Here is a 26,646-nt window from a genome sequence, read left to right as displayed (position 1 = left end):
GAGGTGGGCGAGGTCCTGGCCTCTGAACTCCCTGCGCCTCCTCCCTTCTGCTAAAGTCGTTGGTCGCCGGTGTGACGCTGGACCAGGCGACGAGGGCGCTGGATGGGTCGTGCAGATCGTGCTCTTCTGCAGTTGAGGGCATGTTGGGGGCATATGGATGGCCAGTTGGGGGCATGGTGTTTGGCCAAGATGGCTGCTGACAGTGGTCAGAGGTAGTCCATGGCGAAGTCTATGTCCAAACAGACCGAATAATATTCGTTTTCATTTTAGGTCCTTTTTTGCAATTTATCCTGGTATATAGAAGTTCATTTCAGTGGTCTTTGCTGTACACACCCGTGAGAAAAAAGCAATGAAGTTTGTTAGGTGGGCCTTAGAGGTTCAACCCATAAAAAAATGCGCCTCAGTCTGTCCTAATACATAGTTTTTTGGTTTTTTTGAGAGGTTTGCTCCTCTGTCCTATGCAGTTTTTTTGTTTTGAACAAAATAAACAAGCGAAAAAATGCAGCTCCAGAAAAAAAAATTAACATTGCAAGAAGTTCACTTCCTTTTATTTCTGCCTTGTGGTTCACTTTCTCCAACCGAAAAATGCAGTTCCTTAACATCGATCATGTAGTCCTCATGCAATTTTAAAAAGTTAGAAAAAGGAAAAAAAATCATGTCGTTCACTTAGACTCGTGCTGCGCTTCACTTATCCCCTGATGTGGTTCACTTGCCTCGTCTTTGAGGTCCACTCTCGTTCGTAAAAAACACGACAAAACTCACAAAGACTCGCTTGATAAAATGTACGTCCGATAACAGAAATTGTGAAGTTCACTTGACTCTCTGATGCAGTGCGATTTTCGATTGAAGCAGTGTGGTTTTCTGTCGGATGAAGTTCACTCGTCAATTTGGATGCCGCGAAAAACAGAGTGTCCGTGTTTCGGTAAATTTAAAACTGCTCTGAAACCGTAAAGAATTAGAGAGAGTGTTCTACATGAAAAAGTTGCGCCTCGTCGAAACCTTTCCAACGGCGTATCGTTTGAATCATTCCGAGCAGCGGTCTGTAAAAATTTCGAGAAAAACAGCAGCTGCCACTCGTCGTCCGCCACACGATTTTCAAAATTAACTTAAAACCGTAAGGAATCTCAAAGAGATTGCAACATATGAAAGTTGCGCCTCGTCCATAGCTTTTCAACATATATATATATGGGCTATTCTGTTACGCGTAACAGAATATTATTCTGTTACCCTACTTGAATTGATGAATTCAAGCGGTTGAACTGATGAAATTCGAGTGGTTGAACTGATGCTTTCTGTTGGTGTTAAAAATCGTCTTCTTTAGTTCAATTTTTTTTTCAATTTTTGGTCGAAATGGGGCGTGTAATATATCGTTGGAAAGCTCTTGACATCCACATTACAATCTTATAATTTGTTTTTGCAAAAAAATATGATTTAAGAGCAGTTTTGAAAAAATAATTTTTTTCAAAACCAAAAACACGAATCGTATTTTGGACTTAATTTTCAAACGGTTTGTTGGAATTGAGCAAGTAATATGGCGTTCGAAAGCTTGTGAAAATCCGTATCTTTCATATATCTACTGTTTTTTCAAATTCTATATGATTGAAAAGTAGTTTGAAAAATGGTGAAATTCTGGGCGAAATGTATTTTCACTGTTTTTTGCGAACAGTTTATCGAATTGACGCATATGATACTGCGTTGGAAAGCTATGGAAAATGCGCAACTTTTGGGTATAGAAAGTTTTTTCTAATTCCTTATGGTTTAAATACGAATTCAAATACGGTTAAAGTTAGCTTTGAACGCAGTTTTTTTAAAAAGTTTGTCGAAATGGGGCAAATAATATACCGTTGGATAGCTATCAAAAATGCAAAACTTAGTCATGTTGGACGTTTTCTCTACTTCGGAACCGTTTAAGAGTAATCTTGAATACGGCATGACGGATCCTGCTGTTTTCGTCTGAAAAACAGAGTAGTCGTACTGATATATGTGTATGTTTGTACTGAGCTATTTTTTTGTAGAGTAATTTTAAATGATTCTGAAAAAAGTACTTGTACCGATGCTTGCATGGGTTTGTACTAAGCGTGTTTTCACTAACTAGACTTTGCTCTGTTTTTTGGGTAATATTTTTCTCGTAAATTTTCAACGGTTTACTGTATCCTAGCCCTGAACTTGCATGGTTTATATTGTTGAACTGAATGTTATTGTATCGTCGGCCCAGTACTTGCATGGTTTATATCATCGAACTGAATGATATTTTTTTTCAAAAAGAAAATATTTTTTTATTCTTTTTTTTGAACTAAACATTTTTTTACAACGATGTTCTGGACTTCTCTTATTTTATGACTTGTACTTTTACCATTTGAATTGCATGAGGTTTCCTTTTGCTTGAACTTTTACAATTTGAATTTCTGTCATTTCTTTTATTCCGAACGGACCCCCGATTTTAACTTTTACTGATCAATATTTTTAATTAAACTGATTTTTCTTTGTAGAACGGACCATCGTTTTTGACATGCGGCGGAGAGGCATGGGGACAGGTGGGCGGCGCACTGACATGTCACTTGAGATGCGCCTGTTGGACTGACCTCCTTGTCCCATCTAGACGGATCAGTTGCAGAACTTGGACATTTTCTTGGAAGTCAACGTCACAGAATACCAAAAGCTAACCATCTTTTATTTTTCAAACTAATCATTGATTTTAATTCGTATTGATCAGTATTTTTGATTCAAACCATTCTTTTTATTCTTGCATGCACATCAAGCTATCATGTACTATACCTTCTTTGAAGAAGTAGCATACATAATGTTTTTCACACATATAATACATGTACATGAATAACATATACACAACGCCAACTGCAAATTTTCATACAGGAATGACATATACACCGCACCAAATGCACATTTTCTTGCTATTAGAAGCCTCTTCAGATTTAATGGTTTGTATTGGGCATAACAAATTAACCAAAAACCAAATTACGAAGGTCAAAGTTCTTGAATTACAGACCAAGAAACAAGCAAACAAAAGGATAAAATGAGGATTGACAGGGTCTAAGAGAGATCAATTGCAATACACTTCCACTCCATTTTTCAATTAGTAATAGCATGACTGAATAAGAAGTTCAAAACTGGAGAAGGTTTTCCTTTCAGTATTGCTGGGCACGAGCTCCTTGAGGAAGCTTGCGTGGTCAGTAGCACGTTGGTCCTGCAATTGTGTCGACATGGAGGAGCCGCCTAGTTCAGCCTGCAACAGGGTAACTTCTCTGCAGTAGAACAAATCAAAAGTAGTAAATGCACACATTTTGGACACACAAGCATAATGGAATTTTGCAGAAATAACATGGTGTAGCCTGATACAAAGTAATGATGCTTTGGGAATTTTCGAATAGAGAAAAGAATTGCACGTGACTCAAGCGTCAAGAGCAGAAGAGCATGGGCTCACCGGGGAAGGAGGTAGGCAGATGACAGTGGTTGGTCCAGTGCCCGGCTCACCGACAAGCTTCAGTTCAGGCTGGATTCATCAAAGATGTCAAGCTTATAAGCACTTCAAGAATAACCAAGATTCAGAGAATACACTGAGCACCATGTCTAATTCTTAGGTTAGTGGTTGGTCCAATAAAATTACAAGGTCAGTGCTTCCATAGAAGTAACAAGATGCAAGCTTAGTTCTTAGGTTACAAATTTGTAAATACTAGTACTGCCACTAGAATTTACCAATACTGATGAACTTGAACTTGTGGTCTCTCGAGATCTGAACTGATTGTGTTACAAGCACAAGCACAAAATCTAATGAGGTTGGTATAGGTACATGCTAGAAAGACAATCAAGTTCAGGTATATTAATTGGGAGAAGTTCAAAAAGAAACTTTTAAAACGTTTGTATTAAGAATATGTGTACCACATCACATCTAGTGAGGACCATACTATTTAGAAAGTAAGTACTTTTAACTTGTTCTAATCTAAAGTATCCTGGAAAGAAACAACATATGTGCCGCATCAGTTTATGCACTAATACATCATTAGTTCATAACCAAAAGTATGGATGCCACATCCTGGAAACCTTTGCACTTGACATGGGGATGCTTCCAGATGCTCCTTCCATCATGCACGAAGACATTTCATTTTATGTTTTTTTAAGTAGAACAAAAACTATTTTTTATGCCAAGTAAGTTCAAACAGAACAGAAGTGGAGCTTCATTTGCAAGAATAGAAAAGAACATATGTTTCTTTTGATCCACATAGGCATAACACCTGTTGTGCTACAGGAAGAACATGGAAACAAGGAGGAAATTGGGCTTGAAGTTGTTAAGTAGTAGGTGAACTGAAAAGCATACAAAACATACACTCGACCGTCTGATGACGTTGCGGCAGGACGTCTCCACACATATGGGCACACCCCACTGCGCCCCAATCTCCACCTCACGCGAACTGAATGAAATTTATAGATTGAACCGAACTGAAAGAAGAAATTGGACATCATGTGTACATCAAGAAATAAACTTGAGCAGTACTAACTACTATACAAAAAGTTTGGTGTATTGAGCTTAGACTTTGTATATTGGTGAACCTTTTCTCCCTACAGAATCATTAATCAAATAGGTGGAATGTGCGAGGTTTTATCAACATGATAAGTAGTAGCAGTACTACTCTAGGTGGCAAAGTAGTAGCGGCACAAAAGATGACCACCATCAACAGTGAGTACTACCACGACACCTAAACTATGTGTTGGCCGCGCTTGCTCTACATAGTACTAGAAGATTTTTATGAAAAAAAGTACTACAAGATTTGTGAACACAAGGGCATACAGAAGTTGTACTGAGGGTATGAATCAGAGCGCCCGGAAGAGGATGCAGCAGCACACACACACCACCAGATAATTTCTTCCGTCTCCAGAACACATGTATACACACACACATCTCCATCTACAACAAACAAAAGAAATTGTTGAACTCTAGAGTTTTTTGCAAAGTGAATTAATTTTTGCAACCAAAATTAAAAGAAAGGAAAAGCAAAGCGCTAGGGAGTAGTGGCCTCCTTGATAATAAATATCAAACTTTTTCACTGCACTTTCTCGTTCATCTTGCATGGATCTACTAAATTTTAGCACAATGAGATCTTATATTTCATCTTTTTATAGCAATCCAAGCTAGAGTACAGAGAAATTAAAATATGTTGGATTAGAGACCATTTATAGAGCAAGTCAGCAATAGGTTCTTCATCAGCAGCCCCGTACTGTCCCTATTGTTTCTCCCTTCCTGTCCAACCAAATCACATCGAACTTGACATTGGCAACATTGACACCGACCCAGGAGTTGAACTAGGAGTTGCAGGCGCTCACAAAATGAGAGATGTCACACCCTTACATGAGAGACCCATGAGGGTTTGTTTTTGTTTGATCTCATGAACTTATCTGGGACGTCGTATTGAACTTACAACTTTTTTCAATCATGAACCTTTAGTGCTACCAAATTTTCTTCCGCACTTACACCCTCTCCGAGTCTAAACTAATGCAATTATGTTTCAATAAGTTAATTGCTTTCCCCCTCGTGATATAACTTAATTGGTTTTTCTAAATAAGTTAACAATAAACATGATCATAAGAACCTCATTTTCAGTTAAACAGGTACATGTTGAGACACCTAAAAAATCCCAGAAAAATAGAAATCAAAACAGTCACTTTTGGGTGAGTGCATGATTTACTTTGGCGTGCCCAACTCCCTAAAATCCTCAATAAATGCTACCCATGCACATGCTCTTGACCTTCTTGTTCTCACACCAAAATCTCAGTACAGAATAATGTCAAAGGTTGCAACTTCCTAAATACATGAACTGTCAGTACAAGAGAGAAAGTACAGGGTTGTGTTTCTTCATTGTTTGGTTTTATAAGATGCAAATAAGGAACTAAATTATGTAGTTATGTTTTTCCCCTCAGATCTGAATCAAGTGCAGCACCAGTTCAATTCAAAATAAATTGACAGTACAAATGGTAGACACGGAGATCTTCACCATGCGGAGCCGGAGAGGAGAGATTTAAACAGGGTGTACCTCACGATAGATGGGACCATTGCAGGTAGGCCTCGCGCCAAATAGACGGTGGCTACAATGTGCTACCTCATATAACAAGAGCGACACCTAAATGAGGCACAAACACGAGCAGCATCAGCATACGAGAACTACACGCATAATTTTGAAATGAAGTTCAACAGGAAGATCAACTCATCTAGTAAAACTGCAATCCCAGAGCACAAATCGATCGAGCGCTACCACACCTTTCTTAAGCTTGACGACCTTCCCTGGAATGTGACCGTGCACGTGCCTCACCCCACCTTCGCCTTCCCTTGCAGCGTTAGCAGCGGCGCGCTGCTACTGCTGAAGCAACGGCCTTCCCTGCTGATGCAGCTTGTACTGCAGCTGGGATAGGAGACTGGCTGCGTTGGGGGAGGGAGACGGGCGGAGGCGACATGCTGGGGGAGGGAGACAGACGGCAGCGACACATTGGAGGAGGGAGACGGGTGGCGGCGGAGCACTGGGAGAGGGAGACGGGTGGAGGCGGTGTGCTGGAGGAGGGAGACAGAAGGCGGCTACACGCTGGAGGAGGGAAACAGGTGGTGGCGGAGCACTGGGGGAGGGAGACAGGCGGCGGCTGCGTGCTAGGGGGAGGGAGGCGGGCGGCGGCGGCGTGATGGGGAGGGAGGCGGGCGGCGGCGGCGCGCGGGGGGAAGGAGCCGGGCGGCGGCGGCGCGTTGGGGCAGGGAGTCAGGTGGCGGCGATGCGCTAGGAGAGGGGTCAGAGTCTGGAGACAGGGCAGTGGGGTGGGGCTCTTTTTTTCTATTTGCTTTAGGCCGGGAAGGATTAGATTGCTTTCTCGTAGTTTAGCAGATTCGGGTCCGATCGCTCCTATATAGGCCGGGGAGTAATAGAATATTATTCTGTTACTAGTAACAGAATAGCCCTGTCCTATATATGGCTTCTACACAGCATCTCCATCATCATTATCAGTACATCCTACGTAGATGAGTTAGGATGCACTTGATCCCAGGAAGGTATCTATCCTTCAAACTAGAGGAGTGCTTCAAATTAACAACAGTAGATAATATCCAACAAAAGAGGGTCGTGCTACAGCAGCAGAATACATGGCTCAGTCTAGATATCAGCACGAATCAAGTTGTGCATATTTGCTGTTGGCATGAACCACATCGCCGCATGTCGGGTTTCCAAAAGCCTTCCATCGCATGGAAGCTTGATGCCTTTCACACGCTGAAGATTATCTGGCAACAAGCTGTGTCGTCGAATCTCTGGATATGGTGATTCATGAAACCCATGGTATGATGTGTAAACACAATCCCCTCTGGCGAATGGAAGTTGCATAGCACGATAATCATCACCGGTGATATGATCAATGATTGCTTGGATGATCAGATAATTGAGCCCGAGGAACAATAGTGGTTGCTGAGGCTGTAAACCCGCCTCCAGTTGAATACGCCTGGCCCAACGGAGCTAGGATCTTTCTCGAAGACGAAGCAACCATAGCCATCAATGTCACGAACGCCCAATGCATTGTACTGCATGTGGTTTGATGTAATGGTTTGGTCAATTTGGTACGTGCGAATGAGCATCAAATGACCACCGTCAGCTGAATGAGCAATAAACCACCACCCATCGGCTGGTATGATTCCAGGTCCTGGAATCATAAAGGCCAGCGCATTTGCGTCTGCTGCAACAATTCAAATTGGAGACCAAAAGGACAAAAATAAACAATCATGTTCAGAGTATGTGTGGAATTAAGATTATTATAACAGTGACACATATCATAGACAGAGAATAGCAATGCCGTGGTCATAATCATACCCCAAGTTAAAAAATAAGCCAATGGCTTCATATTCTAGCAATATGTCATGGTTCAAACATCATGTAACAATGAGAGGAAAACAACTATGACAGAGCCTACTCATATTCTACCATATCACTTACTACTACTGTTCTCATATCAACTCTAAGCAATAACATGCGTTGTTATAAAAATCTTGGAAACGAGAGTAACATATAGCAATCATGATGTTATGCTCATAATATGTATTCTAACAATCATTAGATGCCAATTGTTCTCATATCAACTCTAACAATAACATGTGTGGTCATAAAAATCTAGGAAATGAGAGGAACATATACTCCCTCCGTCCCAAAATAACTGTCTTAAGCTTAGTACAACTTTGTACTAGAGCTAGTACAAATTTGAGACACTTATTTTGGGACGGAGGGAGTAGCAATGATGTGGTTATAGACATACTATCTATTCCAACTTTGTAACAATGAACAGGCAGTCGTATTCATAAGGTAAAGATGAGATGAGATAGAACAATTACATGATGATAGATTCCACCTGTATAGGCAGCCAATCTGTGCGTCGACCGCATAAACAATGCCATCATGCACTATAGCATCAGACAGAAATGTTGCTTCAATAGGATTGATGATGAGCCATAACCATGTATGGCGACCGGATTCCAGATAGAATAATCCCATGTTGAACAAGGCAATGAGCTTGTAATCCATGTAGTCTTCTGATGGTGTGGGCACTTCGCAGATTACAACTTTCAGCAAACATAGGTCGAGCCAAAAGCTTGACGCGTCTCATGCATAGTAGGCAGGAGTGTTCGGTGGACCGCGAGGCTCGATGGCGGCGGTATCCAACGATGGAAGGGTGATCTCTCGCTGGGTGTAGATATCCACGAGACGGCACGAACTACTGGATTGGTGGATGAGGACGATCCAGCTGGCCTTCATGCCCACCTAGTAGTGGCCGCGCATGAAGGACAAGTGGACGAGTAGTGGTAGCATGTCAAGGGGCACCACGACAACCTCCATAGGATCGTCAAGTCGGTGTCTGGGACACCTACGAGGATCGGGTATCAGCAAGCATGGTGTCTTGAAAAGAGCCGGCCAGTTGCAGACGAGTAGACGGTACAAAGACACCGAGCATGCGGCCAGACAGACGGTGCTGAGTAGGTCCATACGATTACAGATGTGCTCTAAGAGAACATCAGGGAGGGAATTCCAGTCGCAGCTCTGTGTGTCAGTCGATTCTGCCATTGGGGTTTTCGGTGCCTGCGAGCCAGCGGGGAAGTGGATTCGAGCCGGCGAGCGAAGAAGCTTCTCCTCGTGTGGCCGAGCAGTGAGCGGGGGGATATGGTATGCGCGAGCTACCAAGGAAGATGGCGCGGGCGGGCGAGCAGTGAGCGGGGGTAAATGGTGTGCGGCCGATGATGGGGAAGAGAGGAGGAAGAAGAAGAGAGGAGGAAGAAGAAGAGAGTAGGAAGAAGAAGAGAGGAGGAAGAAGAGTGGAAGACGGGGAAGAAAGTGCATTAAATCTCAATTCTACTAGTACTACTACCAGGATATACCGTCCTTCGGAGTGTAAATAGTTACACCGATGACATGTGGGTCTACCACAAGAGGGCCCATATGTCAGATAATGGAGGACAGAGGTGCGTAGGCGTATTTGCGGAAGCGTGCTCTACTGGCAAACCTGATGGCAGTACTAGGTAAGGCTAATTTAGTAACACCAACACGCTGGTTCAGCTTATTAATTACGTGTCCCATCTGTTGCAGCGTGTATTGTCACTTCACTGCGAAGACTAGTTGAATAGTTCTCTCTAACTGAGATGGGGAATAATGGATCACGAAGACTTCCTTTATACAGTATCCCTATGCCTCTATGCTCACTTCACTCATTTTGCTCCATACCTAGTCACTTGTTGAAATCTGTAGAAAGAAAAATACTCCATATTTGGGAACAGAGGGAGGCTTTTACTCCGTATTTGGGAACAGAGGGAGTATCACCATATGGAGGGAACAAAGGAAGCTTGAAATATGAACATGTCAATGGGAGGGAGTAAGCCCCATGCATGCAACATGCAACACTCACACGTACACATGGACGCACGCAACACTCACGCACCCATGCGGCACACAGCACACGACGCAACACACACGCTCATGCTCAAGTGCTCAACCTACTCCCTACGTCCGTGAAAGACTGTACATTCAGAGATTTACACATTGACCAGGGCATAATTAACGCCCCAATGTAGCAGACTTATGTGTGCATGCGACCATTGAGAGAAGAAGATTAAATGAAGGCCGTTGCATGCTGTAATTAAGGATAGACATGTAGCCTATACCTAGAGAACAAGTTGGTGCATTAGTTAATCAATATCGATTTAGATTAATGGCTAAATGCATTGGAAGTGTAGATGTACATCATGTACTACACTCTTTGTTTTATAGCCGATGTACACTCTTTGTTAGAAGATCGAGGGAGTACACGTGCATGCACTCACATACACAACCAGGGTGGTTCGCGCGCAAGGTTTGGACTCGTGTCGCACCTGCGTAAAGTTTTGTTTAACTAATTTCTTTACTCTGCCAACTGACAGGTGGGACCCAGAAACCAGGTGACAATTTAACCAGTCAACAAAGTGCCACATCGACTATGTGGCCGGTCCGTAGGGTGCAATACGGTGCTCTACAATGAGCTAGTGATCGTATAATCGCCGCAAAACTATATATAGTGACCGTAAAGAGCGTATTGTTACATACATTGACCGCCAGTGTATTTTTCTCGTTTCAAATTAAGCCATATTAATCGGAAAGGACGCAGTATGGACTACTAGTACTAGTACTACTTTGATGTGTCCCGTCAACTCGCCGAACGAGGAGAAGCTTGCTTACTATGCCTCTCCCTCGCCCACGCACGTGGTGGTTCGCAGGACGAGGAGAGGGTTTTGACTATAGCGCCCTCTCCCTCTCCCTCTCCCTCGCCCTCGCCCTCGCAGTGGACGTGCAACAATTCATCGGTGTCAGATTGCCAGAAGCATATTGTACTGCACTATCATCATTGTTGGACCTTCCGAAGAGGCGAAGAGCCAAGTGCAAGGTTCACACGAGTACGAACTGTTGCACCTCCCGAAGAGGTAAAGAGCCAAGCGCAAGGTTTTATAGGAGTTGTCGTCCTAGTAGGAGTGTACTACAACTATAGCGAATGATGCTACTGTATGGTGCCACCACATCATGTATATCCAAAGCTGTGCCACCTTTTTTTCTCAAAGAGCATGTTGGAGCCCGTGCAACAACCACACAAGTTGCACGTACACATAACACATTTACTAGTAATAAATTCTAAAGGACAAATGCCAGTATGCAACACAAGTTCATCTCCAATTCATGTGATAAATTTGTGCACGACTAGTCTACATATATTCACAGTGCTACCGTTCACAATTACCGTACTCCACTTACACGTTATAGATGGGCTACATGTCCTCCTCCAGGTTCCAGTCCCAGGTGTTCTTCATGGATGGCATGATCCATAGCGGTGGGCAACGGGAATCATTGTCATAGCTTTCTAGTGCGGTTCCACATGATGGAGACTCATCCAAGCTGAAGCGGCATAAATCAGTGATAGCGTGTCCCAGCATGTCTTTCATCCGGCGGTGCGCACTGAAGACACAACCACGCTTCATGAACGGCAGGCCTTCCGTGTCGTGCACGGAAGGTGGCATCCGCTTCACAATGGGGTAGTTGTCCCCGATGAAAAGCGATACTCTCCAAGAGTGTTCCTCGGCACCCACGTAGCATCACGGGGGACGAACTCGGCACCGTTCATCTGGTACATGCGACATCTCAGATCTGGACACATGGTGACGTACATAGTCAAGGTCCATGCATAATAATGTTGTGCTCAAATATGGCGGTTAGTAATACTGTGCAACAAATAGTACTACTCCAGTATAGAGGAAGTAAAATAACCGACTTATTATATATAGCCACTCTTGGCTACATGGATGAGATAGTAAGACATGGAAAAACAAAAATGATAGCAACTAGTGGGTTCAAGTCTTCAAGGGCCTAGCTAGCTATGCGTGTCCTCCAAGGTAAAAAGTACTCCTACTAGTACTACTAAGTATACTACTAGTATAATAATGAAAGAGAAGGCGAGAGGATTAAAAAATGGAATACCTGGGTAGATGGTGATGATCCGATCGTGGTAGATTGTGTGACCATGTTGCACATCAGTGGTACCATGGGTAACGACTGCTAAGATAGTTGATCCCAATATGCCAAAGTCAGCTACAAGGTTCCAGGTTAGACCGAATCACGGATGCAAATGCACATCCAGGATCGGCGATCTTATTTTGATTGGGGGATGACTAGTCCCTGCAAAATAATGGAGTACCGTTAGGGATGAAAATGATGGTTTGTGCATTCCGTTTATAATCTCCCATATCGTAGGATGGCAACCAGATGAAACAAGTCCCCCAGCTTGTCACCGTGAATATGCGGCCTAGATGGCGCACGACGTCTTCGAACGTGTAGGGGTACAAATCTGCCGCCGCCAACATGCGCCAGCCTCTGCCGCTACTGCATCTTGCATTGATGGCAATCCTTATGTCGAACACCGCGATGAGATAGTAATCGTCGTAGCCGCATTGCTTTGTCGGCCGGTCTGCAATTGCTATCTTCTTCAATCTCATGTAGGCATTATCATACGTATTCAAGCCCAGCCAGTCCGGAAGGCCGATCCCAATGGTGGAGAAGGGGTCTACCAGAATGGCCGCACTGCTGTGGATGTTGTGCAAAATGATGGTGGTATCCGGCCGGAGGTATGCAAGCCAATCTTCATTGGCACCGACCCAGACCTATATATAAGACGGTGGGCAGTGGAGAAATTATGGGATGGAAATGGAATAACTAAGTACTACATGATCAAACTCCATTGCTGACCTGCTCATCGGACAAAATCCGACTACCTCTCAACGTCGGCAACTCTAGCGGAGTCAACATGGAACCATGGCTGGGAGCGGTGGACTGTTTGAAGGATTGTCCCATAGAAGAACCTTCTCCTCGAGGACGCATGGAAGACCAACAAGCATGACCTTTTCCCAAGCCTGTTTAAGCACCGTCTTGAAAAAGTTGGTGCAAGAAGCACCGAGTCTGGCGACGGTGAGGATGTTGGAGCGGCGTGCGATTTCTCCCAAAGGATCATCGTCCAAGGTCTCCCAGCCCCGACGAGGAGGAGAACCGCCTGGCAAATCCATGGGAGCAGCGATGAACTGACTTCTCTTCGGGGGGAGGGGAACTGGCGAGGAGGAGATAAGAGCATAGTAACCGCAGGGCCTCGTCCCTTCCAACTGTAGATCGTTCCTTAGCGAAGGGGTGAGGCTACTATTTACTACTAGTACTAGCATTATGGAACGTTATGGGATTGCATTATACTGTAAATAATAGCACTAGTAAGAAATTTTTGGCACTAGGTAGTAGTTTTTGGCGTGGATTAAGAAATTTTGGGTCTATTTTTGCTATTTTTTTGTACACGCCAACTAGTGTCAAAAAACGTCTTACATTATGTGACGGAGGAGTACGTACTCGTACTGTAGCAGTAGTAGTACTACTTTTTCTCAACTAGTAGTGCGATGTACTGTACTTCTAGTCTAGTCTAGTATAGTGCACCAGTTTTGAACTCTTGAATGTCAGGGTCAAGGAGCTACAGTTGGAAGTGGAGGGTACTACTGTTCTCTAGAACCATCGTTGTACTATCATTGCAGGGAAAGTACACCTCCGTAGTGGCCTAGTGGGTACTCTTGGTGCTCTATTCAGCAGCTCCTCTCACGTAGCTGGCCTACTCAGCCGCTCCTCTCACACACACACTAGTAGCCTGTTTATCAGCGACGGTTACTGCGGGGGCAGAACATTTGAGTTCGGTACAGCGAGACTAGGCTTTTCGCTTCCATTTGTGGAGGTGTAATGGATCTCGTTGAACTTTGTTAGTAGTTCCTTCTTTATGAATGAGATGAAGCAAAGCTTTTGCCTCCGTTTCAAAAAAAACACGTCAAGAGGAATTTCTTTTATAGTAGAGCCGATAATGGAGTGAAGTCCATGCGTGCAACGCCACAAGCTACAGAGTAGTAGTAGAGCACTTTACGTACAAAGCCATATTGCACAGTTCTCAATGCCCCGCCAGGCTTTTCTGGCTCCTCGGGCTTAATTGGGAGGCGCTAATTTAAATTTAAATATGCAACTAGCTGATGAGGAAGCTGCAAGCGAGGTGCAGCTAGGGCGAGCATGCGAGCCACGGGATGCTGGGAAGGAAAACCCGTTCACGTGGCTAGGCTATCCAGTGCACCCAGATTGTGGTGCCCCACGTCCGTTTGACTTCAAAACTCAAACTACCCATGTAAAATATTGGCTCGCAGCAAAGTTACTATTTAAAAAAAGGCCGCCGTGCGTACGGCCGGGATCGAACCCACAAAACAAGGTATACACTCCCGCGACCACTAGTAGTATTCGTTGGAGTACAACGCAACCTAGAATCGCCTTTTGTCGCTAGTAGTACGTACATTGGTCCTTACAAGAAACCCCTAATAATGCAAGAAACCACTAAAATGCCAAGAAACTACTACCACTTGCATACATGGCAGATTTAAGATAAGACTACGTTATCAACCATTGTACATGCTCTTACCAACCAGCCCTACCAAGAAACGACTACTCTACAAAGTGCCGTTATAGGCACGTTTCAACCCATGGCCCTGTTTGGATATATTTGTTGCCAATCTAACCCTGCCATCCAAACACCACTTTGGTTAGAGTTAGTTCAAGGTTAGAATCTAACTCTAACCTCTAATAGGGCCCATGTTGCCCATTAAGTCAATGCCTTCTATTCGACCGAGAGTTATGACTTGTGGGACCTACATGTCAGTCTGCACAAAAATCCCTGAGTGACCTCCTACCTCCGGCCCATCCACCTAGTCATCCTTAGCCATGGGACGCAGCTACCGCCACCGGCAGAAGGCGGGGTCAAAACCGTCGGCGGTGCGGAGCCCATGTTGCGGCAGCCCGGATGCCAGCTCTGTCCAACTGCTTGTCTGCAAGGTTTGCTAGCTAGATTGGCACGGAAGCGCGGCGGCTTGCTCGCGCGCACCGCGCTAAGGCCAGCCATCTAGCTCGAGCGAAGGCCAGCGCGGAAGCTTGCTCACTCGTGAGTCACGCTCGGGCCAGCCCGCCAACCCGCGCGGAGGCCAGCGCGGCGTCCGGCCCGTCCGGCGGAGCGGCGGCCAACTCGCTATCACCGGTGCCACCGATGAACACGCATCAGTACTGTTTGAAGTAATGTTCAGGAAAAATAATGATTTGAGGGGGAATAATAGGATAGAAGGTCAGATGTGGGTCCCTCGTGTCAATGGTCAAACAAAATGTGTTGGTTTAAGCTGCCTTGTCAACACGGACGTGTGGGCCAACCCTGTCATAAATGGGTTTAAACGAACCTAATCGGTAGGAGTACTAGGTAGTAGTTTTTGGCGTGGATTAAGAAATTTTGGGTATGTTTTTACTATTTTTTGTACAATAGATTCTTCCTAGGGCTGGTTGAAAGTGGTAGTTTTTTGTTAAATACTCTACATATTATAAGTAGGAGTGAAAGTTAAGCTTTGGAAGCCAATAAAGAAGGCTAGTTACATAGTGCATATGTGTACATGATTGAAAGTAAATATCAACCACGAGTGACTAATATCTTGACGAAAAACTCGAAACTATGGAATACTAGGAAAAAAAATGCATGGTTGGAAATACTAGCAATGTTCATGTGCATTTCAACGAATCATAATTAGAATAATACTTATTCACAAACTTGATACAAAACACTCTAATTTTGATATACATATGTCACTAGAGATATAATATGTTTCAATTAGAATATATTCCTTGGGCTGTTTTGGTGAGGTCAGGGAGGGATGTGGTTGGTTTTAAGATACTAACTATGGGTTTTTCTGCAAATTGGTATACAAGTGGGATGTTGGTGAGAAAAGGCAACAAACTTACCTCACAGTCGTTAGATGTAGATCTAATGGTCAGAAACGACGGATGGCAGAGACACCATCATCACCAACTTAGTCTTCTGTAGGAGTACTAGCAAGATCCATGCATTGCACGGAACATCAAGATGCATTTTTTTATAAAACACTTGTTGTGATTCACCCTTGCGGGAGTAATCCCATGTGTAAAAACTAATGATATCTTGAGAAATATGAGATAAGGTGAAGAGGAGTGGGGTGTGGTGGTGGTTGGTGGTCAGACTGAGCGGAGGCATGGGGATTAACGATGCCGGCAGCGGCCACCAGGCCAGTTTGTTCAAGAGGCTTCCTTTATTAATTGCTCAACAATGAGGTTTGTTGGAGATAGGGATGAACGAGGGAAGGCCTTGTATGCAAATGTGGAGAGGGGTGCGGGTATCTTTTAGTTTAATTTCCATCCATCAGATATAGATCGGACGGTCTATATTGCAACATGGCACGCATACCATCACCACCAACTCGGTTTTTTATAAGAGAAGAAATATAAGTATGGAGATACAAACGTATTATCGATACTTTCTTCCGTAAACTAGCATCTACATTCTATTCAATGCCTCGGCATGTGGGGCCTTAGCACAATGACTTCTCGACTGTGTAAAACAAAGATTTTCCCGTCGCCAATAAGGAGGGGGTGACGGCGGCGCACTTTTTGGCTTGCTCTAGTCCTAGTAGTCATACTAGGTGGTCTAAGCACGTGTAGATTTATTCGTTTTCACGTGTCGTGTTCGCCGTACTGCCACGACTGTTGATGAATAGACGGTAATTTATTCACGGGGAACCCCTTGTTGTGTGTGTTTGCAAGAGAGAGAGAGACAGTGTGCATGTGTGATATGTTAGAGACTTAGGCAATGATAACAGATTCTTTTTGTCTATGTGTGTGGATGACAGAGAGAGACATGTACATGGGGCTTTTGTGTTGTGTAACGTGGATACACATATACATAATTAGAGAGTGAGTGTGTGAGATACACATGCGGACATGGGGAGAGATGAGGATCCAGATAAATGGGTGTTTGTGCGTGTCCGTGTGTGTTTGTGCACACGTTTGTGTGTGAGAGGGAGTGTGTGTATGTGGAGTAGAGAGACCACTAATGATGTAAACCTAGTATAAGGGAAGGGGGAATGGTGTGACATGTGTAGTAGCGGGATAGCATGGGTGCGGGTGGGGGAGCAGACTATTTGGAAGAGACATTGAGTGTGTGTGTGGGAGAGGGGTGTGAGAGCGGGCGAGAGAGATAGAGCTAGCGACGGAGAGAGAGAGAGAGAGAGAGAGAGAGAGAGAGAGAGAGAGGAAGAGAGGGGGCGAGAGGTGTCGTTTGTGTCCATAAATGGCATATAGATAGGGAGACAATGTTGATGTTGTTCGAAATTGGCCTATGTACGGAGGCGCAAGGGAAGCGAGTCATCGTGTGGGTGATAGGGACTTCATGAGAGATCTAGAATAGATGGTGTAGAGAACAATGTGCGAAATCGAGAATAATGATACATTAGGGAGCTATGGAAAGAGTCACAACGTATATGTATACAGGGAAGGATCTGGGGCGGGTCCGCATGTGGGAGAGATAGAAAGAGGAGAGTGGTGCACAAGGAGACAAAGTGTGCTTGTTTGTAGTGGGGGTGGTGTGTGAGGTGAGTGCGCGAGAACCACATAACTAGGGAGATAGATGTTTGGGGGCGACGTTTTGTGTGTATGGGAAATATACACTCTACATAGTGCGTGTGCTTGGGAAAGAGAGATAGCGGGAGACCTAGAGAGTGAGGGAAGAGATGTGTGCATGCCCGAGAGACAAAGTGATGTAGACCTATATTGGGGTTCAGACTTTAGAAGAGAGATGGGTGTTAATGTGCTCGTGTGTTGGTGTTTGGGGGAGAGAACGACTTCTCTATGTGTGTGTGGGGGCTGGGGTGGGGTGGGGGGGACGAGGGGGGGGGGTTGGCTTCAGATAAAGAGTGAGGTGTCAATATTCGAGGGACTTTAGCGTAATTGAGATATTGTGCACTCATGGTTGATCAATTTGTTTCACAGTTTGGACTATGAGATAACGATACTTTTGAACATGCTTGATATACCTTGATGTACCAGAATTACAAACCTAAGATTGGAATTTTGGAATTCGACTCCATCATTAGCTTTTGTAATTCATTTAAACGGAGGTACATTTTTAAGCCGGGATTTCGTGATTTCAAATTCATATATCAAACCTAGAGATATACACATACGGGCATGTTCAAACTTTATAATCATCCACTTTATTCATACACATACACATTTTTGCTTTTGTCATCATATTTAGGATAAACACATTTGGAATTTCATTTGAATTGGACCGTATGATGGTATTTGCTTGTAGTAGCTCAATGATCCATAATTGAATTGAATGGACAATCTAAGTTTCGAGTTGGAGACATTGATTTTCAAAAGTTGCACTTTTTTTTGCGTGCAAAACAAACAAATTGCGGCCATGATATCATAGTTGGCCGTACAAGAGAAGAACACTTATAATTTTAGGCGCCAAAAGCTTTCAAACTTCCTGATCACATCAAAATATCACACGCCCGAAAGTTTAGCCCTGCGATATTCCTGTTTTACCCCTGCCACATGAACGGAAAAGGGCTGTGTTGGTGTCAAAACCAGCGGATCTCAGGTAGGGGGTCCCGAACTGTGCGTCTAGGCGGATGGTAACAGGAGACAAGGGACACGATGTTTTTACCCAGGTTCGGGCCCTCTCGATGGAGGTAAAACCCTACTCCTGCTTGATTAATATTGATGATATGGGTAGTACAAGAGTAGATCTACCACGAGATCGGAGTGGCTAAACCCTAGAAGCTAGCCTATGGTATGATTGTTGTTCGTCCTATGGACTAAAACTCTCCAGTTTATATAGACATCGGAGAGGGCTAGGGTTACACAGAGTCGGTTACAATGGGAGGAGATCTTCATATCGTATCGCCAAGCTTGCCTTCCACGCCAAGGAAAGTCCCATCCGAACATGGGACGGAGTCTTCAATCTTGTATCTTCATAGTCCAGGAGTCCGGCTAAAGGTCTTAGTCCGGCCATCCGGACACCCCCTAATCCAGGACTCCCTCAGTAGCCCCTGAACCAGGCTTCAATGACGACGAGTCCGGCGCGCAAGTTGTCTTCGGCATTGCAAGGCGGGTTCCTCCTCCGAATATTCCATAGAAGATGTTGAACACTAGGGTAGTGTCCAGCTCTGCAAAATAAGTTCCACATTCCACCGTAGAGAGAATAATATTTGCAATCGGATCTGCTAACGTATTCCATAGCATGACGTCACGGCCAGGCCTTTATTCGAATCGTTTTACTATCCCACCACAACGCGTTTAGCGAGGCGGTTTCCCTGGCACGTCTTGTCAAAGCAGAGATCGTGTCCCCTTATTCCGGGATTCTCATCAATACGGGCGTGGGTAACCCAACCATGACTTAGGTATGACTCCCTAATTGAAAGCGAGTCTCAAACGGTTACGGGGAGGGCTCTTGGTATTCACCTCCTTTATAAAAGGAACCAATGCCCGGCTCCCTTCTTCTCAAACCAATCAAATCCGCCCTCGCTTCGAGTTCCAACACCCAAAGCTTTAGTTTTAGGCGCTTCAGACTTTTGACGATGTCCGGCTCCGACCTTCAAGGCCGGTGGATGCCTTCCTCCATTACGGAAGAAGATGTGCGAAAGCTGAGAGATGCCAGGTATCTAACTGGCAAAATCTCGCATAGACTGCCTGCTCAAGGGCAAGCTATTCCCGCTCCCCAGCCCGGTGAAAGCGTGGTGTACGCATCTCACTTCCTTCGGGGGCTAGGCTTCCCGATCGATCCCTTTATGAGGGGGCTTATGTTTTACTACGGGATGGAGTTCCACGACCTAGCTCCGGAATCCATCCTCCAGATCTCATCATTCATTGTCGTGTGCGAGGCCTTCCTCCATATCAATCCTCACTTCGGATTGTGGCTAAAAACCTTCAAAGTGGAACCGAAAATGATCGAGGGGCAGCACGCTGAGTGCGGAGGAGCTATAATAAGCAAGATGGACGATGCTCCATGGCCCGAAGGCTCTTTTCAAGAGGAGCTCGACTTATGGCAACGGGACTGGTTTTACATCACAGCCCCCAGGGGCACCACATGGGTGGCACCACCTACTTTTTGCTCGGGTCCCCCACCACGGCTGGCGTCATGGGTTAATGAAGGACTTATTTGGGGGCCGCCCAAAGACGTGCCCTTGCTGCAGGGCTGTATTCGAGATCTTCTAGAAAGAGATATCAATTTGACCGTAGTGGCGCAAGTCATGGTGATTCGCCGCACACTGCCCTGCAAACGTCGACCTCTCCACCTGTGGGAGTTTAATCCGGAGGGACCACGAGTCCGACAACATTTCATGGGAATGACACCCGTGGAGATGTACAAATTGTTCTTCGGATCACAAGCAAGGTGTCCGGATTTGTCCGAGGACGCATGTCTGAGCTGCAATCGCTCGGATGCTAAAGTAAGTAGCCCCGTAGTGGACACACCATCCATATTTTTATCAAAATTACCCTTTAGCATAGTTGTCCTTTGAACAGGAGTGGATGGCGTAGGCAAAGCTTATCAGGTGTCCAGCCCCCCTGCCCGAGACCGTGCCGAATCCCATGCTGACCAGGATGCTGGAGGTCGCGCTTTCGGCGGAAGGCGAAGGGGGGAACCAAGGAGCTACCGCCTCCGTGAAGGAGGCTGTTAGGAAGGGAAGAATCGAAAATTCCCCTGACCAGGGAAAGAAAAGGACTGCCTCTGAAGACCCGGAGGTGATAACCTCAAAACGGGGAAAGAAATCTTCGCCAGAGGGTTCTGTCAGGACCCCGACTCGATGCCACATCGATCTAGCATGTAACACCTCATATCACTTTGCGGCCTCACGCACGGTATTCCCACGGGTGTCGTCTTACCTTTGCCCGGGACCGTTTGCACCTTTTGGCACACGTATATGATAGTGTCGCTAGCATCCATATGGTAAGGAGCCCGGGCTGACATGGCTAGTCGTAAACCCAAAGTGGCACAGACTTACAGGGACAAGCATCCATGACCCAGCATCGAACGTGTCGGTCATCAGCAAGTGAATCCAGGCTGTAGCACTGGGCTAGCAGGACTCCGGTAAACCGGGCTGTAGCGGGCTAACAGGACTCCGATATCCATCGCGTGACATTTCCCCGAAGGGACAGACACATGAACAAAGAAGGACACATGCCGGCCAGCCTAGTGTTCCGGAGCAGTAGCAAGCTACCAAGGCTCAGTGGAGACACTAGGAGACATTTCCCGGTAAGAGAGGCTACTAAGAATAAACAACTAGATAGTCAGATCCCACACATACCAAGCATTTCAATCATACACACAATATGCTCGATATGTGCAAATACAACAAGGCATCACAACATGACTCTACAACACAAGTACTTTATTTAAGGGCTCAGAGAGCCATACATAGCATACACGCAAGTACGGGTCACACGACCCAGCATTCAAGTCATACAGACATACAAGCCAACAGCGGAAGTAACTTGTCTGAGTACAGACAACTAGTAAAATAAAAGAGGCTTGGGAAAGCCTGGCTATACTACGTGGTCCTTCACAAGCTCAGGATCACCACCTGGGCCTCAGTCTACTCATCGATGTCAACGTCTATGAAGAACCCATCAGAAGGGGTTGCAGCGTCTTCTGAAAAATGTAAATTAAAGCAACATGAGTACAAAGGTACTCAGCAAGACTTACATCAGATCCTACATACATGCACATTATCAAGAAGGGTTGGTGGGGTTATTGCAGCAAGCCAGCTTTGACTCTTGGCTAAGCTATCCTACGATACACCAACTTGAAATGGTTTTGCACACACGAGTCCACTACTCACCACTTCAATACACCACCGAGGATCCACCTCCGTCATCCTACGCAAGAGCCATCCTCGACACTCACGCTTATCTTGAGATTTTTAGTAGTATCCATTTACTTGTCTATGAACTGTATAGGCAACCAAGTAGTCCTTTACCGCGGATGCGGCTATTCGAATAGATAATGTTAACCCTGCAGGGGTGTACTTCTTCATACACGCTCTCACCACTTACCGCCGTTTACACGACATGTACTCGGCAACCTTCAAGCGGAAGCCCAACGTGGGTGTCGGCCACGACCTACCTAAACACCTAAGTCTCTAGTCCAGGTTTATCGCCTATCCAGGTTCCATCCGCAGGGAGTCCGGCCGAGGTTTCCACATACGGCCCCGAACGATGTGTACAGGGTTCCCGAGATACCTAACGGTATCCGGTACACCATGCCACGTACCTACCGCATCACAGCCCACCCCGCGGTCAGCGCTGTCCACGGCCTCCAGTAGGCTACAAACACCAGAAACTACTTGCAACTCCTGGACAGAGGACTAGGGTGAATAAGAAGCCGAGAGGGTCCATTGGTTTCGGTCCCAATGCATGGTAGTAGCTGATTCTTAAATCACACATACAGATCTCAGTGCTTAAGGACGGCTTCAATGAAACAACCCACCATGTACTCCTACATGGCCTCTCATCGATACCTTTACCAAATCGTGTTCAACACATTACTCTCATACCCACATGATCATTTCACTCTAGCCCATCACCCAGATGAACCAGACCTGACAGGACTCTAAGCATAGCAGGCATAGCAAGGTAGGAACAACACATACATATGGCTCAATCAACTCCTACACATGCTAGTGGGTTCATCTAGTTACCGTGGCAATGACAGGTCATGCAGAGGAAATGGGTTCAACAACCTGTCAGGACCCCGACTCAAGTCCAACAATCTATAAGTCTACGGATTAGTAACACGTGATCCTGATAGAAAGAAAAGATAGCCTAGTTCTTAATCCCCGCAGGAAAGATAAGATGACTCAGATCAGAAGGCATAAGGTATAAGGAGTAAAAAGAGCCTTACGTTCCATCCCACAATCAATTCCCTTATATAACTAAAGAATTTCTAGACTCAACTTCGACCAGTTTGGCTTGGTAATCCTACAGGCAGTCAAGCTCTGATACCAACGCTGTCAGGACCCCGACTCAATGCCACATCGACCTAGCATGTAACACCTCATATCACTTTGCGGCCTCACGCACGGTATTCCCACGGGTGTCGCCTTACCTTTGCCCGGGGCCGTTTGCGCCTTTTGGCACACGTATATGACAGTGTCGCTAGCATCCATATGATAAGGAGCCCGGGCTGACATGGCTAGTCGTAAACCCAAAGTGGCACAGACTTACAGGGACAGGCATCCATGACCCAGCATCGAACGTGTCGGTCATCAGCGAGTGAATCCAGGCTGTAGCACTGGGCTAGCAGGACTCCGGTGAACCGGGCTATAGCGGGCTAACAGGACTCCGGTATTCATCGCGTGACATTTCCCCGAAGGGACAGACACAGGAACGAAGAAGGACACATGCCGGCCAGCCTAAGTGTTCCGGAGCAGTAGCAAGCTACCATGGCTCGGTGGAAACACTAGGAGACATTTCCCGGTAAGAGAGGCTACTAAAGATAAACAACTAGATAGTCAGATCCCACACATACCAAGCATTTCAATAACATACACACAATATGCTCGATATGTGCAATACAACATGGCATCACAAAATGACTCTACGACTCAAGTAATTTATTCAATAGGCTCCGAGGAGCGAGATATTACAAACATGGGTCTCATGACCCAACAATCAGAGCATACAAGTCAAAGCACAAGCGGAAGCTATCATGTCTGGGTACAGACATCTATAACTGAAAAAGGCTGAGAAGCCTGACTATCTACCAGATCCTGCCGAGGGCACAAGATCGTAGCTGAGGTAACAAGCTAAACGTCGAAGTCCACGCGGAACTACTAGCGAGACCGAAGTCTCTCTGCAAAAACATAAAATAGGCAAACGTGAGTACAAATGTACCCAGCAAGACTTACATCAGAACTAACTACATATGCATCATTATCAACAAAGGGGTGGTGGGGTTTAACTGCAGCAAGCCAGCTTTGACTCGGTGGCTATCCTAAACTACGACTGCGAGTAACTCTTTTGAGGTGGCGCACACGAGTCCACATATTCACCATATCAATACACCACTATGGATCCGCTCCCGTCTCCCTACGAGAACGCCATCCATAGCACTCACGCTTATCTTGCGTATTTTAGAGTATCCACTTTCACTTGTCTATGAACTGATATAAGCAACCCAGAAGTCCTTTTCCGCGGACACGGCTATTCGAATAGATGATGTTAACCCTGCAGGGGTATACTTCTTCACACACGCTCTCACCACTTACCGCCGTTGTTGTCTAGCTTAACCAACTAGCTCCGGGATATCCATCACAGATTCTTGGAGAAAGGGTGGTTCACAAGAACCCGACTTGATCACGAGCTCAACATAGCAGTCAGGTGACAACCTGGTAATACTTCCAAGAAGATATTCGGAAAATCACGAACCACCGGTATGTTACTAAGCTTGAGAACAATCTCGCTTTTGAGGGCAAGACGATATGATCAAATGAGTGAGGACTTGACAAGATCCTAACTCATCAATCGAAGGGTGCACCGAAATAAGGACTAGGTAGCACGATCAGTCTTAGAAGGATGATTCAAAAACCAACACGCTAAGAATGAAATTATTGTCCCTTAACTACCAAGCAACGAGGTTGCTGGGAGTATTGATTTCACACATCACAATTCATTTGTCGGTATTCCGGTTGCATCAACACGATGGCCGAGGAATGACTAATGATGGTGAGAAGTATTACTACGTCAAAATTCATGAAAGTTGGTGCAGTTCTCATGACAATTCTGACATAAAGGGGGTAATACTCCAAGGTAGAACAGAACCAAAAGCTGGATTGGCATTTGATCTGCGGAATACAACTACTTTGACCCAATCCTAGATATGGATGAGGTACTGGAGTTTGTTTCTCCTATTCATTCTAAAATAGAATGGCTTGGCGGACCACAAGGGTAATAGGCATCGACGAACGAATGCACGCATACTCTTGACTATCAATTGATAGGCGAGGGTCGGAAACAACTAAGATGGGTCAACTCAAAAGAACATATGATTTTCTGAGTTGTGGATGCATGGATTAGCATGTCGAACGAAGTTCAACATATTTTTTCCGGATAACCCATGCAGAAAGGTAGAACTGGCAGAGCCACAATATATAATGGAGAACTCATCAAGAATAATCCTGTTGTGATATTTCAGTTCAACGAGGAACTTCTGCCATAAGTAGTTCATGGTATTTGGAAGAAGAAGATACCACGGACTTCAAGGACTATCGCAAAGGTTACTAATATCCTAAAGGCACTAGCAATTACTATCAACATGAAGTAGGTAGAGTGAATCTCGGGTTCAAGAACCCAGGAACAGAATACCTATTACTAAGTAGCATCACGGGATGCTTTCGAGAATGATGGCCAGAATCATCACACTGGGAACACAAATCATGGCTAAATTACTAGATGATCCCCTAAGACACCTAGGGTCATAATAATATCTCCAACATATATGTCAAGGTAACGGAGTACCTCAACTTACTGATTAGTGTGGTTAATCTGGCCCATGGGAACATTGAAACGGGAAGAAAGGATTTGCAAATGCATCAGACTACTTAGAAACCTGGGATGACTCGGACAGCATAACGGCTGTAAATGCTCAGAAAAGATTTGAGACATTCACAAAAATGGTGGCATAACCACTCAGAAGCACAATATCAAGGTTTCGAGATCAACAATTAACATACAGAGGTAGAAACTGAACTGAGGCTTAAATCCAACAAACTTATAAGTCTACTGATTAGTAACACGTGATCCTAATAGAAAGAAGAGATAGCCTAGTTCTTAATCCCCGCAGGAAAGATAAGATGACTCAGATCAGAAGGGCATGAGGTATAAGGAGTAAAAAGAGCCTTACGTTCCATCCCACAATCAATTCCCTTATATAACTAAAGAATTTCTAGACTCAACTTCGACCAGTTTGGCTTGGTAATCCTACAGGCAGTCAAGCTCTGATACCAACGCTGTCAGGACCCCGACTCAATGCCACATCGATCTAGCATGTAACACCTCATATCACTTTGCGGCCTCACGCACGGTATTCCCACGGGTGTCGCCTTACCTTTGCCCGGGACCGTTTGCGCCTTTTGGCACACGTATATGACAGTGTCGCTAGCATCCATATGATAAGGAGCCCGGGCTGACATGGCTAGTCGTAAACCCAAAGTGGCACAGACTTACAGGGACAGGCATTCATGACCCAGCATCGAACGTGTCGGTCATCAGCGAGTGAATCCGGGCTGTAGCACTGGGCTAGCAGGACTCCGATATTCATCGCGTGACATTTCCCCGAAGGGACAGACACAGGAACGAAGAAGGACACATGCCGGCCAGCCTAAGTGTTCCGGAGCAGTAGCAAGCTACCATGGCTCGGTGGAAACACTAGGAGACATTTCCCGGTAAGAGAGGCTACTAAAGATAAACAACTAGATGGTCAGATCCCACACATACCAAGCATTTCAATAGCATACACACAATATGCTCGATATGTGCAAATACAACATGGCATCACAACATGACTCTACGACTCAAGTAATTTATTCAATAGGCTCCGAGGAGCGAGATATTACAAACATGGGTCTCATGACCCAACACTCAGAGCATACAAGTCAAAGCACAAGCGGAAGCTATCATGTCTGGGTACAGACATCTA

The sequence above is a fragment of the Triticum aestivum genome, chromosome 3B, assembly GCF_018294505.1.
Source record: "Triticum aestivum cultivar Chinese Spring chromosome 3B, IWGSC CS RefSeq v2.1, whole genome shotgun sequence".
NCBI lineage: Eukaryota > Viridiplantae > Streptophyta > Magnoliopsida > Poales > Poaceae > Triticum > Triticum aestivum.
This window is presented reverse-complemented; position numbering follows the sequence as displayed.